The sequence below is a fragment of the Gadus macrocephalus genome, chromosome 3 (assembly GCF_031168955.1).
Source record: "Gadus macrocephalus chromosome 3, ASM3116895v1".
Classification (NCBI taxonomy): Eukaryota; Metazoa; Chordata; class Actinopteri; order Gadiformes; family Gadidae; genus Gadus; species Gadus macrocephalus.
In genome coordinates, this window is record NC_082384.1 from 2751600 (window position 1) to 2765462 (window position 13863).

Here is a 13863-nt window from a genome sequence, read left to right on the forward strand (position 1 = left end):
TCGGCGTTCTATGACATAGCGTCCTTAAATGGGCAGCCGTTGAGCATGCTTCCTTCACTTTGGGAAACAGCCAATGATTGAACTAGCTCCTAGACCATGGTTTCACAACGGGGGCCCTGGGGGGCGTTCGCACAACCTAGGGGGGGGCGCTTGGAACTCGTTGTTTTTTTGGTGTAAAAATAGGCTACCTGAAATAAATAGCCATTTTTCATTTATTGGTTTCCAACCCCTCTACCATCTCAGATACTTTTTACTGTCTATGCTCAGTGCAACAGTGGTCATACAGCGCGGTTCGGTCCTGCACACGCCCGTTAGATCAGCTGTCATCATAATCTCTATAGCTGATAAACATAACGCAAGTTTGCGGGTTAACAGTACAAATAACCAACACAATCAAACATGGCCGATAGCAAGAAAACCGTAAAACTTCAATAGCCCAGGCTTTTATTTGTTTCAATCACTGAACTTTCGAACAAAACTCTTGCTCAGCAAAAATGGGAAACACTAACATTTATTATTTAAACCAGTATGAATATTCCTACCATACGTAGGCCTATACACATTACTAGGCTATCGAATAACGCGCCCACACACGCACACACGGTGGCGGAGTGGTTATCGGGAGAGTTCCCGGTGGGCCGTTGACATTTTGGGGATGTCGAGCTGATTACTGCGGGATAACAATATTGCGTTTATAAAAGTTCCTTGCAGCAACTTCCAGCAGCCTAAGCATTGCGCCCGCAACCTCTCACTCACTCAAGAGGGGGCGGTGTCAGCAGACTATTATTTAGACAAATTATTAGCAAATTTCAATCTGACAATTTTACCGGAGAGTTAGAAAGGGCGTATCGCGCTTCTGCCTTCTCACACTGCGAGACAGGTTCGTGGCTTTGAGTGTCGCGATTTCGGTTTCGATACACGTATCGTTACAGCCCTAATCTATCTATCTATCTATCTATCTATCTATCTATCTATCTATCTATCTATCTATCTATCTATCCGAGCAGTGGGCGGCAGGTGGTTTTTAAAGTGAGGGAGGAAGGACTGCGTGCTCGGTTGCCATTGGCCTGCTTGCACTTTTAGTGGCATAGGAAGGGGTTGACATTAAGGTTTCAAAAGCACTTGCCCATCGGGCAAGTACAGGTCAGGTTCAACTTGCCCGAATGTGATGTTCACTTGCCCAAATTATAATCAGAATCTTGAACAGGCCTCTTTTTGCCAGGCATGCGGCCTGGTTTTGGGGGGGCTCAGAAAAATCATCCTAGCTCAGACTGAAGCTGAATGTTAGCTTCCACACATATCAAAAAAAATAACAAACTTCCCTTTGTTTACTTATTTATCGAGCGGTCACATCGTGCCATGAAGTGATTTCAGTCCACCGTTGCAACCTATTAAAGCTATCGCCAAGTTATAGACCTGCATGATTTCATGCAAATGTACTTAACTAAATGTCAGAGGTAGTAGCAAAGATATGTCTTTTTCAACTTTCACGTTTCTTGTAGCTCTAACTGAATAATCACAATCGCGTTTCTAGTAGTGTTGTCAGTCACGATACTGGATTTTCTAACTTTGACACTATAGTTGGAAAAATATCGATATTCTATACCACTTTCGATATCAGGGGAAAAGTTTTTTTCAAGAAAGAACATACCCAAAGTAAATAGAGTATATCTCCACAACTGCAAGGGCGATAACGTCATCTTTGTGCCAAAAGAATGATTGTTGTGCAAGTGAAATATTCAATGGGGATGATACTTGGTTAAAGTGAATAAAGCCATGGAACACAGCATAAGTGGAAGATAACATTTCCACCTGAAATAATTATCAGTTGGTCGTTATCATTTGGGAGCGATGTCTTACTATGAGACACAAATAAAGGTAGATATCTTACAATTTTGACACTTGACACCTCTATTTAAATTTCAGGGCAAATATATTCGAATGCACCAAGCCAAACACTCACAAATAAACATATGGCCACTAGATTGCGCCGAAGAATATGTTTTCTGATTGAAGGCAATTTACCTATTTCCTAAGAAACCTTCTCTTATTCAATGATTGAAAATACCATGTTTAGTTGCAAAATTTGGCCCAGATACTGGGTTATCTGTTTATGGTGGTTTTATTTGACCAGAATCAACTTTGTGGACAAGAATCACAAAGGTAATACTTCATTTTTGGTTGTTAAAAGAAAAGGGTGTAGTGACTACATTATAGGTTCGTGTTCCCCTCTTACGGATCGAGTGGGAGGGAACTGGTTAGGAGTCACGGGGCTAGGGGGACGCTTGAGAGTGTTGCAAGAGAGTACGAACCATGCACTGTGACTGATTGTTCTGTTCTGCTTTATTGGAATAAATAGTTATAATTAAGTTGCCTACGTCCTCCTTTTCCTCCGGCACTACAAGGGGACGTTTCTTCTTAAGTTGTTATTTGCGAGTTTTAGTCACAGAATGATATGGTTTGGACTGTTGGAATAAGTGGAGGCTCAGCTTTCATGTAATATATAGTTTGTGAGGGTCCAATTTCGTGAAAAAGATCGCTATTGCTGTGCATATGACTTTCCTTGGTAATTTGCCTCAATCCAAAGTACTTCCAAACTGCACTCCTCCATCACTACTCCATTTTCCTTCTACCTAAACCGTTCGCGGAGGCGCTGCACTTGCGATGCTAGCTTTGTTGGCTAACCTTTAGCCAACACCTTCGAATCACGGCCAGAGAACGCACTGCGAGTGACAGAAGGCGGGGCTATATTCGCACTGAAGCGATGCGTGTCTGTTAACTCGCTTTCAGAGAGAAGAGAAGACGGCGCGCTGATCAATTGCAAATACTTATATTTTGTGTTATAACATTTGAATAAATAGCCTTTATATTAACATCCACCCAAAATCCACTTGCCCGTTCGGGCAACCAGAAATCAATCTCAACTTGCCCAAATATGACTTTTTGTTGCCCCGGGCAAGCGGGCAACCGTTAATGTCGAGGCCTGCATAGGTATGCGAGACTCAAGTCGTTTCAGGTTGTTTTGGGGAACTACAAAATAGCAGGGAGGGATAATTATGTGAATTGATACAAATACACCAATGGCAGCATTGTACTTTGAAAGCTGGTGGGCAGCATGTCTTGGACTACAAGGGCTGGAGGAAAAGATGCAAAGCCAATTAGGGCGCACTCACAATAGGCCATCTGTACCGTGGCCAAGTCCGTTTCACACCTGTACCGTGCTCAAGTACGATGGCTGCCCCCCCGCTGTGCGCTTTCCTGTGCTCACACTAGGCAATCCCAACTGGGCCCAAGTACGGTTGCCTCTTGTAGATACGTCATCACGTCGTAACACGTCACCACCAAGCGTAAATTGCCTGCTTGAGCTAGAAACCCGATTTACCCTCCCGGACACTGCACACATTGGTGGTTTATTGGGTTTTATTCTGTTGTAAATGCGACGGCTCCGCGATTGCAGGGAGGGGGGGGATCTGATAGTGGTGTTGCTGCGCTGTCTCCACAGAGGCAACGCAGCGATATGATCATGAGCAGTTAACTTCTAACTTGAGAGAGTGAAATAAGCGAGCTGATGATCATGTGAGAAGGTCATATTACACAGACGTTGAAAGATGGTGCGATCTACGAGAGAGTCGCAGAGGAACTGTCCTTACGAGGCTTGTCTGGATAAAAAACAAGTGGTCAGCAAAATAAAGAATATTTTGGCGATTTGCACTTATAAAATAGTAAATAGTTAGTCGCGTTTGTAGCCTACACCCAGACGTGAACTTATTCTTGCATGCGGGTGTCTTCATTCATAAAAAAATTTGTGCTGTCAAGTGATTCAAATATTTAATCGAGATGAATCGCATTAATGTCATAGTTAACTCGCGATTAATCGCACGTTTTTTCCTATTCTAAATATCCCTGGATTTCATGCTAGCCTTTTAGTGAGATCAGAGTGTTGAGAAGGACAGTAAGAGAGACCCGCAGTGAATTCAACCCGGTCCACTTGACATCGGGTAGGTGCACGACAGTGGTAGGCCTACCGTAAAACCTCAATAGCCCAGGCTTTTATTTGTTTCAATTCGGACAGAAGGACGTAACAGCTAATGACAACATCGAACTCTCGTGCAGTCTCGAACAGATGGACACAGGAACACAGAAACAGTCACACACACACACTTTGAAGGAGTTTTTAACCCGCTCCGTATCCTTGCTTGCCCCAAAGGTTTGTACGGCATGCTTGTTGTTTTGTTGTTGTTGTAGTTTTTCTAACGTGACTAGTTGTTGCAAGACAGCAGGTGAGCGTTAATCATGCGATAAAAAAAATTAACGCCGTTAAAATTGGTTTGCGTTAACGCCGTTAACACGTTAAACTGACAGTACTAAAAAGAATAATAACATTTGCAAGTGTGCAAATTATTCTAAAGAGGTCTAGACTCCTTGCACAGCCCTGCCTTCTCCAGTGAACCATGAAAGCCCGCACTGTGACGAACGGGGTATTTTCTATCAAAAACTCAACTTCACTATCGCACCAACGTGAACCTCTTGCCGTCATGTTTATTGATTAATGGGAAAGAAGGGTCGCATGGACTATACGTCATCCAGTTCAGGTTGCGTAGCCGTGAGTGTGTTGACTCATTAGCAACTGTACCATGGCCTGAGCACACCTCTCCCAAGTGTGCTCAGGCCACGGAATTGAAGTGGACTTGAGTACGGTTGGCATGCTCACACAAGCCAAACGATCTAGACTTGAGCACGGTACAGTTGTGAAACGGACTTGGGCACGGTACCGATTAGGGATGCCCCGTATATACGTCCACCGAAAATGTTCGGCCGAAAATGGCCCAAAACATAATTTTCGGTATCGGTCAACTGTTTCTGTTTCGGTTTCGGCCAAGAATTTTCATTTCGGTGGATCCCTAGTACAGATGGCCTAGAGTAGGGATCGACCGATTATCGGCCGGGCCGATTATTGGCACCGATATTTTGACGGATATCGACAGCCTTTTTTTTTTTTATCCGATGGCCGATAAGAGATCAATTTAAAACGGGGTTATTTTGGCTCTGATGCAGCCGCGCCTCTGTCTGCTGTCACTACGCCGTCTCCAGCATTGTCCAACCCACAGCACCATCTGAATGGTTACACGCTGTGGTTACACGCAGAGCCACAACGGACAAAAAAAAGCTCAAACAAAGTGTTTTGGCTATTATTTTTACTTAAAAAGTGAAAACTGCAATGGTATGAACACTAGGGCTGTAACGATTAGGGATGGGAATTGATAAGAATTTCACGATTCCGATTCCGCTTATCGATCCGATTCCTTATCGATTCTCTTATCGATTCTCATTGGGTGAGAAAATAAGTATAAATGTTTGTTTGTATTAAATCTCTTTAATATCTGATCAGAAGTGCTTCTAGTATTAGGAAATTGTACATTTTCAAATCAATTGGTCTAGACGAAAAAATATATAAAAATTAGAGCTGTCAGTTAAACGCGTTATTAACGGCGTTAACGCAAACCAATTTTAACGGCGTTAAAAAAATTTTTTTTTTTTTTTTCTTTGGCTCAAAACAAAGAAGCACTAGCCTGACTGCTATGTTCAAATGACATTTGTTCAAAGCAGTCGTTTAATTGCACTATAGGCTCTTTTTTTGTATCGTCCTGTTTTGATCAGTATATGCCAATGTTGTTATCAATAAAAAATCATTTGCACAAGACAAGCCGATGCACTTCACCATGTTGATAAGAGAATTAAAATGAGAAGAATTATGGGACAAAAAAATCAAGGGATATTTAGCATAGAAAAAGAATTTGCGATTAATCGCGATTAATCGTGAGTTAACTATGACATTAATGCGATTAATCACGATTAAATATTTTAATCGCTTGACAGCTCTAATAAAAATATATGCCATCATTATGTGCCATACAACTAAAAACACAGACTGAAAACAGCCAAGTAAGAGCTTGTGCCTTTTGGAATGCTAACAGTGCTCATTTGCATTCAACTTGTAACAAAATTCAACTGACATAAACAAAATGAAGCATTGATTAGATAGAGATTTATTAGATGGGCCTACCTATTAAACCGTTGGAACACACAAGACCGGAAACCATAGCAATGCCGGTAAACAAATCCCGAGAAGCCCAATCCCTATGAGAGCTCCCCGCGCTACGGCCATCCGGAGGCGACAGAGCTGTTGGCCGTGATATTATATATACAATTATAATTTATTATATACTATTATATATAGAGCTCCGGGAGTCGCAAACTGCAACAATCACTTTCTCCTCCATGCCGCAGTCACCCCGGACTGCACTGCACTGAGTTTGACGGCTGAACGCTGATTGGCTGTTACGTTACACATGTCACTCAGTTATCACGCTGTTGAACGCTGATTGGCTGTCATCACGACAAAAACTTGTCGCCGGTTTTCTCCCGCGAAAATTTCGCCCTTATACGCGTCTCTACGTTCACTTTGTATGGGATCTTGTCGCCCCGTCGCGTTTGGTGTGAACGCACAATGCGATTCTTCCTCGGCGGCGCCATGTTTGCTGCGTTTTGAACCAAAACAAAAGCAGCGTGTGTGTGACGTCATGACGCATTTGCCGCGACCGGAACCGATAAGCGGAATCGTTAAGCAGGCTTGCTAACGATTCCAAGGAATCGGTTGACTCGGAACCGGTTCTGAACAAGAACCGGTTCTCGATTCCCATCCCTAGTAACGATACACAAATTCACGATTCGGTTTGTATCACGATTTTTGACCCACGGTTCGATACATCCCACGATTCTTTTAAATTTAAAAAGCATTTTATTTAAACAACACTTAAATACCAATTATCTTAATGTAACATTTAATAACAAATAATTTGGAACACTGAACAGATTTGAACCGAAAGAATACTATTAAAGTATAGCTAAATTAATAAAGAAATAACCAAAGATTGCAGTTGGAGGATGCTTTTTGCTGGTAGGCATAATAGGGCCCCTTTAACTGTTTGGTTGGTTTATTCAAATATCCTTATTAGCGCTTCTTATTAGGCTATGTAGCTTAAATAATGACATAATCAGGCCGTATAGAATGCAACATGTTTAATAGCCTAACTTTCAATAGATGAGGAAAAACATGAACGTCGCAATAACGAGGCATAGTGTTACGAGTAGCATATGTGTGTGCGGGAGAATGGCAGTGTGCGTATGCGTGTGTGAGTGACGTCAGCGAGTGAGTGGACGAGCGAGGAGAGCGAGCGGTAGCGCGTGTGTCTAGTGAAGAAGCGAACGAGTCCGGTAGAATAAAGTACCCATCCTGTCAATAATCGGTGGCCGCTTCAATCCGACCTATAAGCAGACAAACTGCCAGTCAAATCACACAAAACAATAGAGACAGGATCACACAGGCAATTTTTTTCGCGCTTGGCCACTTTGGATAAATGTCGTTCATATCGCATATGAGGACTTCGACGGCTGTGGAGAAATGCAATCCTCCGTAGCCACGGAGAGCTGTGATCACAGAGAGGGCATCTCGTCACATATTTACAGCATCGATAGGAGGGGGCGCTGTCAGCAGACTATTATTTAGACAAATTATTAGCAAATTTCAAGAGTTAGAAAGGGCATATCGCGCTTCTGCCTTCTCACACCGCGAGACATGTTCGTGGCTTTGAGTATCGCGATTTTCGGTTTGATATGCATATCGTTACAGCCCTAATGAACACCAAAACTGAAATAGTAAAAATACTATGAATAATCATGTACAAATAAACAAAAATAAGTAAAATTACAATAACAATGTGAAAATAAACAAAAATAACTATTTACATGATTCCCTCCCTCCCTCCCTCCCCCTCCTTTCTTCTCCGGGCGTTTAGGCATCTTTCAAAATGTTCATAAATCCAAACTCACAAAAGTTAATAAAAATAAAACCACACAGGAGCATGCTTCACACTCACACTCTGGGGAAGAGCCTGCTCGTTTACGCACACCCCTTGTGCATTTGTTTTCTCAACCACACGTGAGATGGTGTTTGAAATGCTGGATATCGTCAGAAAGGTATTTTCATAGGCTATTAGGATATCTAAGGCAGTGATTTTGAACTAGTGTGCCGAGAGATCGTCAGGTGTGCCGTGGGAAATTTTCTAATATCACCTAATTAACCATTGTCGGGTGTCTGTGCTGTAATAAAGTGTTGCAGATAATGTACCGTAATTTTCGGACTATAAGCCGCGCCTTTTTTCCCATTTTTCGATTCTGCGGCTTATATAACGGTGCGGTTTATCTATGGATTTTTACAGCTAACGGCTACTCGGAAAATTAGTATTCGAAGCTTAAATCAGTATTCGGAGCTTCATTGTTTTTTTTCCATGTACGTGACGCTACAAGAGCGAGGGAGGCAAACTCTGAGCATCAGCGACACCAAGCAGAGAAGCAAGAGGTGGAGGAAGAATAGATATCTTGTTTCCCTTTACTTTATAACAACATTAGCGGGATCTCGGGAGGAAAAGTAATACTTGACGAAATGCTAATCAATATAATGGATATAATATGGACACATAAGGCAATCAATATTCTGTATTTGTTATGGATTTATTGTACAAATTCCCTGAAAAGATGCACGTTCCAGGATGAATTGAAAAGCTCCCGTAAGGGCTGAGATGGCAGAGGACAGCTGATTTGGAACGGAACAACAGCTGTTCGCTTTCACGGGGAAAAACTATAGAACTTCAACCTACTTAGGCCTACTAATTAACTAATATAACAGATTTGGACAGATACTGTCAAAATCGGTTCCAGGGAGTATATAGGGATTATTAATGTTGTTTTTGATGGTGTTTTTTTCTGGAACGAGTATTCGAAAAAGGGCATTCGGGCCAGCCCTAATGGTAATTAAACATTAAAACAGAGAGAGACTGAGAGCTGTTGAGGAAGAGCTTCGTGTGCGTCTTTCTGCCATTCCTGCCAGGATATCCATTTTGTGTTCATCGAAACAGACCCAGGTTTCACACTAAGTGAGTATAAATACAATTAGAAACTATATTATTAACTATATGTGTTGGAGCTATGCAGTTCTTAGATTTAATTGTAAAACATTTATTTAGTTTGTTTGCTTAAGATAAAATAATATGACTTTTGTGTTTGCATTATAAATTAGTTAATTTGAGTTTGTTTATGCTTTTGTTTTGAAGTTATTACTAGCCTATATATAGAGGTGGCGGGCATAGGTAAGACAGGCACTGGGAAGGGTCATGGTTTTTTACCAGCTGTACGAGAGAGACAAAGGAGTGAGGCTGCTGGTTCACACTGTTGCACATTTGTTTTGTTTGCTTGGAAGATCGGAAAGTAAACCTGCAGAAATCTAAATTCACGACTGGACAGTTGACTATTTCCCCTGCACTGCGTAAGATTCGTCCCCCCTGGTGCCTCAATGGCTATTTTGATTACGTAGCTTTGTTTGATTTCTTAATTTTCAAGTTATTGTTTTATTGAGGACAAATCGCCACTACAATATGTATTATATGTACTGTGTTAGAGTGTCATTTTGAGTCATTTTGGTTGGTGATGTGCCCCAGGATTTTGTAAACGTAAAAAGTGTGCCACGGCTCAAAAAAGGTTGAAAATCACTGATCTAAGGCCCATCCCTGACCCTTGCTGTCTGCTGGTGTAGCTGTCAATCAAAGTATACATGGCCCGTTTTGATAGTGATCACCTCATTGGCTTGTAAGGCTTGTAAACAAGGAAGTATTGGTCTTACAGACATGTGTGAGGGCTCTATGTCACCGTGAGACATAGGCGTAGCGGCCATATACATTGGGGGGTACAAGTCCCCCCCAATGTTCAGATATGCCCAAAATGTCCCCCCCAATAAATGGCTGGGAATAGGGATATAGCAATTCAATATTTCTATGGGTAGAACACTTCAGTTTTCCCTGAAGTACACTCCGTTCCCTGAACGCATCTCTGCACAAAGTGCGCGCCGCACACCCTAATAACTCAATCCGATTCCATCTACAGCTCTTACAGCCAATGAGAATATGGCTGTTCGGGCTAGCTAGCCAATGGGATAGATCCATGATTTGATTCGTCCCCGCACGTGCGGCTCGGTGACGGTGACTTGTCACTCGATTGCATTGGTCATCAACCGTCTTTTTTACATGACCACGGAATCAAAAACATCAACAACAGCAAATGAGTGGCGTGTTATGATCGAAAACACAGGTAAGTTATGAAGCTTTTGATCGTGTCTCTCAAATTTCGTGGGTTGTTGTCGCTTCTCTAGCGAGCAGCATCATTAGCTATGTGTTACCTATGTAATCAGCCAGCTAGATGACGTTGGCCTTATGCCGACGTCTCAATGTTCCGAAATATTCCCCATTAGATCTAAATGCATGGGCAGTTTGGTTTTAAATGTGCTGGGGACAGAGATGCATTCGGAAGTGCATTTTCAGAATAAGGATGCACTAGTTTTTCTCTCTTTAGTGCAGTTAATGAAAGGTTCTGAAATACGGCATACCCATGTAGCTAATACTAAGGAATAAAATGTATACAAAATCTGTCTGGCACGTTTTATGAAGAAAACGTTTCCAAAAAGTATCGGACATATGACCCACTATGTTCTGCTCCATGTATCCAATGTTGACAACGTGACATGACATGGCTAAGCTACCAACATAAACAAGAGGAGCTAGGAAAGGAAATTAACTGCGTGTTCAAGTTCAGAATGGGGCAAACGTGTGCCTACACTACACACAGCACTACAAAAATCGTCAAGATTGTATTTGGTGCTGCTTAGTGTGAGAGAGAGCGAGAGAGACAGAGAGAGAGGCCTGATTCACAAATTAACAAATGCCAGTGACAGTAAAGGTGTTGGCAAGCTGTAACAAATATGCATTAGCAACCTTTGCTGGTTTAAGTGAATTCACCATCCTCTTCAGGGTAACTAGGCTTGGAGGTTTGGAGAGCGAAAGAGAAGAGCAAATGATTGGGAGTAGGAGAAGGGAGGTAAGGATGATAGTAGAATCTCATGTTAGCCAGGCCTGCCTCAAAATTGGCTGTGTCGCACACACGCACTTGTGTATGTCACCATGGGTAAATCTTTCACATGCACTGTAGGCCTACGAAGTGCGCAACCATTCTCAGCACTCCATTTTAGGAACTATCAATGTTGTACATTGTAACAACAAGCCTGCATGAAGTTTTAACTTGTCTCTCATGATGTTAGTGCTGCTTGTGTTATTTCACAGTCGTCATGAGCAAGAGGAAGCAAGAGGGTTGCAGAGACATTCGGCAATGTTTTGCCTCGTCTCAGAAAAGAAGCAAAGTAACTAAAGAGGGGTGAGAAAATGAGAAGTGTTAACCTATCAGTTGTAGCATTACAGTACAGTAGAGTTAATAGACTAGCCATAGAATTATTGTCATTCAGATCAAAAGTGGTTTGTTGACTATCTGAGAAAGGAACAGTACTGATAATATTTCTTCCCTGTGGCATGTCCAATTTGGTGGATGAAAGGATGAAAGCAGTGTGTGTCAATCTGGTAGTGACATAGAGGTGAGTAGCCTAAGAGAGGAGTTCTGGAAACTAATAGAGCCTTGGCTTTTCCTATGTTCAATGCAATTTGTAAGTTACTTTGGATAAAAGCGTAAATATTAATGGTTTAAACCGAATTGTTACATTAGAGCAGAATCCTGTTGGCAGTGGCACTGATGTCTATAGTGTGTTTCAGTAGTCTACTGGTAAATAGTTTGCTGATATCTGTGATATTATTCCTTCCATGTTTCCTCTGTTGTGTTCAGAATAGAGCTAGTGAGCCAGCCGGAGAGACAGAAAGTTTGGAGGATGAAAGCACAGGGAGAGTTTGTCAATCTAGTGGTGGCATATAGGTGAGTCGCCTAAGAGAGGAGTAAATATGAAAGGTTAAGACCGAATCATGACATTCACGCAGAATCCTGTTAACACACATGTATATAGTGTAGGGTTGTCAAAAAAGATTATACTCTGATACTAATCGATCAAAATAAAAAATAAAAATATCAGATTAGATACTTATGTGCAACATTATCGATACTAAAATCGCTGTCTTCATCATCTTCATCTCTCTTTTTTTCTCGCCTCCTTCAGTTGACACACAACTCTACACAGCAGCGTTGCAGTTGCTAATATAGCAATATAATAATTATTAAGTCAAGTTTCATTCAAGGTTACAAAACATTGTATAATGTATGTATTCATAGATTAATCCATAACTACCGTAATCAGAAAACATTTAGGTTATGTCCTTGACATGTCTAATTCTTTAACAGTGCATCATTCAATACGGCTAATGGTTTCACAATGAGATTAGCTCAGTGCGCTCTCTCGTGAAACTCATCTATGTACTTATTAAACAAGTGGATGAAAATATCAGAAAATCTATATTTTCTGAGGGGTAACAAAAGTTTTGGGGTGACTTCTATTTAGGTCCATGAGATAGATGCACCTGGGTGGGTTTTACTCAGCATTGGCAAATGTGATGGTTATGCAATAAAAAATGTAATGGAAGTAAGAACTGGCTGGATTTTGTGTCCTTGTTGTGGTGGTGCAGGTGTTTGTTTGTGTATGTTTTGTAAAAAAGACAAAACATCAATGAATGTAATGTGGAAAAAAAAAGGACTGGATTGGTTGAAATATTGAGGAGCACAAAATGTTATATTTAATTTAAAAAGTAAAGGAAAACAGAGCTCTGAAGTATATGTGTGTCATCCTTTTCCTAATTTCAAGTCTTCCACACTCCCAGACTGCTTGGTCACATCCAGTATTAAAGTGTTTTAAACATCCATCCCTAAAAAGGTCTTCAAAATTAGGTGCAAGGTATTGAGATTTTGCTCTCAGAGTGCACCAGATTAATGCATGTTCAAAATCTTTGAATTTTGAACATGGACCCCGCCCCCAGGCATTTGTCCCCCCCAATGTTGAAACCATGGCTACACCTCTGCTGTGAGACCCTGACGAACACAGTGGGTTCCATGAATCAGACGACAATAGCGGAATTCAAACCCTAAATCGCAGTTTGACAAAAAAACATTGCAGTGTTTCGGTTTTCTATTTTTCGGCTGCTTTGTATAAGATGGCTTGTGCACACAATGTACACAATGTAATTAGACTAAAATAATATTGATATTCAATTTCTGTGGACTCTTATGAACATTTCAAGACCCAACATGAAGTATCAACTCATTGCTATGGATATCCACAACGACGATAAAGTAAGAATGGACCAAGGGATGAGGAGGGTGAGAGGAGTGTATTTTGACCTAAGACACTAGGATATATTTGATCTATATTCGCAAAACATATTTATTCCACCGAATGGTTTACATTGGGTGACATTCCTGAGATTCTAAGCTTTCAAACGGTGTATGACATGACTATATCACTCAACTGAATGATGCCGAAAATTGACCCAGCATGTTGGGGGGAAGGGGTGGTGTAACTAATACTTGCCCGCCGGCGGGATTTGACGATTAGGTGGTTAAAGGCATTTAAATGAAGTTAAGTGTTGGAGTTTGTATTCTTCAAAATTTTGACGCCAATATTTTCCCTTTTTCTGTAAATTAATATCGGCTCCAAATAACGGTTATCGGCCCCCTTGACTACTAATAAGCGGTATCGGCCCTGAAAAAAACATATTGGTCTATCTCTAGCCTAGAGTGAGTGCGCCCTTAGTCAAATCAGGCCTACTCTTGATTTGTAAAACTAAATAAAAAAATCTGGGCCTAGCATAAGGCCTCAATGACTGAAGTTATTGGTTGTAATTTGGCTATGTTTATTTTCAACTACAATTGTTAAGAAAAATAAAGACACAAGACCAAAGGTGATGCCATTTCAAATGCATCATGCTCTGA

At 41.3% G+C, this 13863-nt stretch overlaps 1 protein-coding gene and 2 long non-coding RNA genes across 3 annotated transcripts in view; 1 reads left to right on the forward strand and 2 right to left on the reverse strand.

Annotated features, from left to right (window-relative positions):
- The window catches only part of LOC132453342 (nucleosome-remodeling factor subunit BPTF-like), a 185466-nt gene that overhangs the window by 154341 nt on the left and 17262 nt on the right, over nt 1–13863 (reverse strand). The gene's annotated exons all lie outside the window — the stretch shown is intronic.
- LOC132453364 (uncharacterized) lies at nt 141–9911 on the reverse strand. Its single transcript, XR_009524663.1, has 2 exons — nt 7704–9911; nt 141–5230 (listed from the first exon to the last, which is right to left on the reverse strand). It is a non-coding gene; the product is annotated as an uncharacterized LOC132453364 (long non-coding RNA).
- Nucleotides 11224–12791, forward strand: LOC132453385 (uncharacterized). Its single transcript, XR_009524684.1, has 2 exons — nt 11224–11316; nt 12101–12791. It is a non-coding gene; the product is annotated as an uncharacterized LOC132453385 (long non-coding RNA).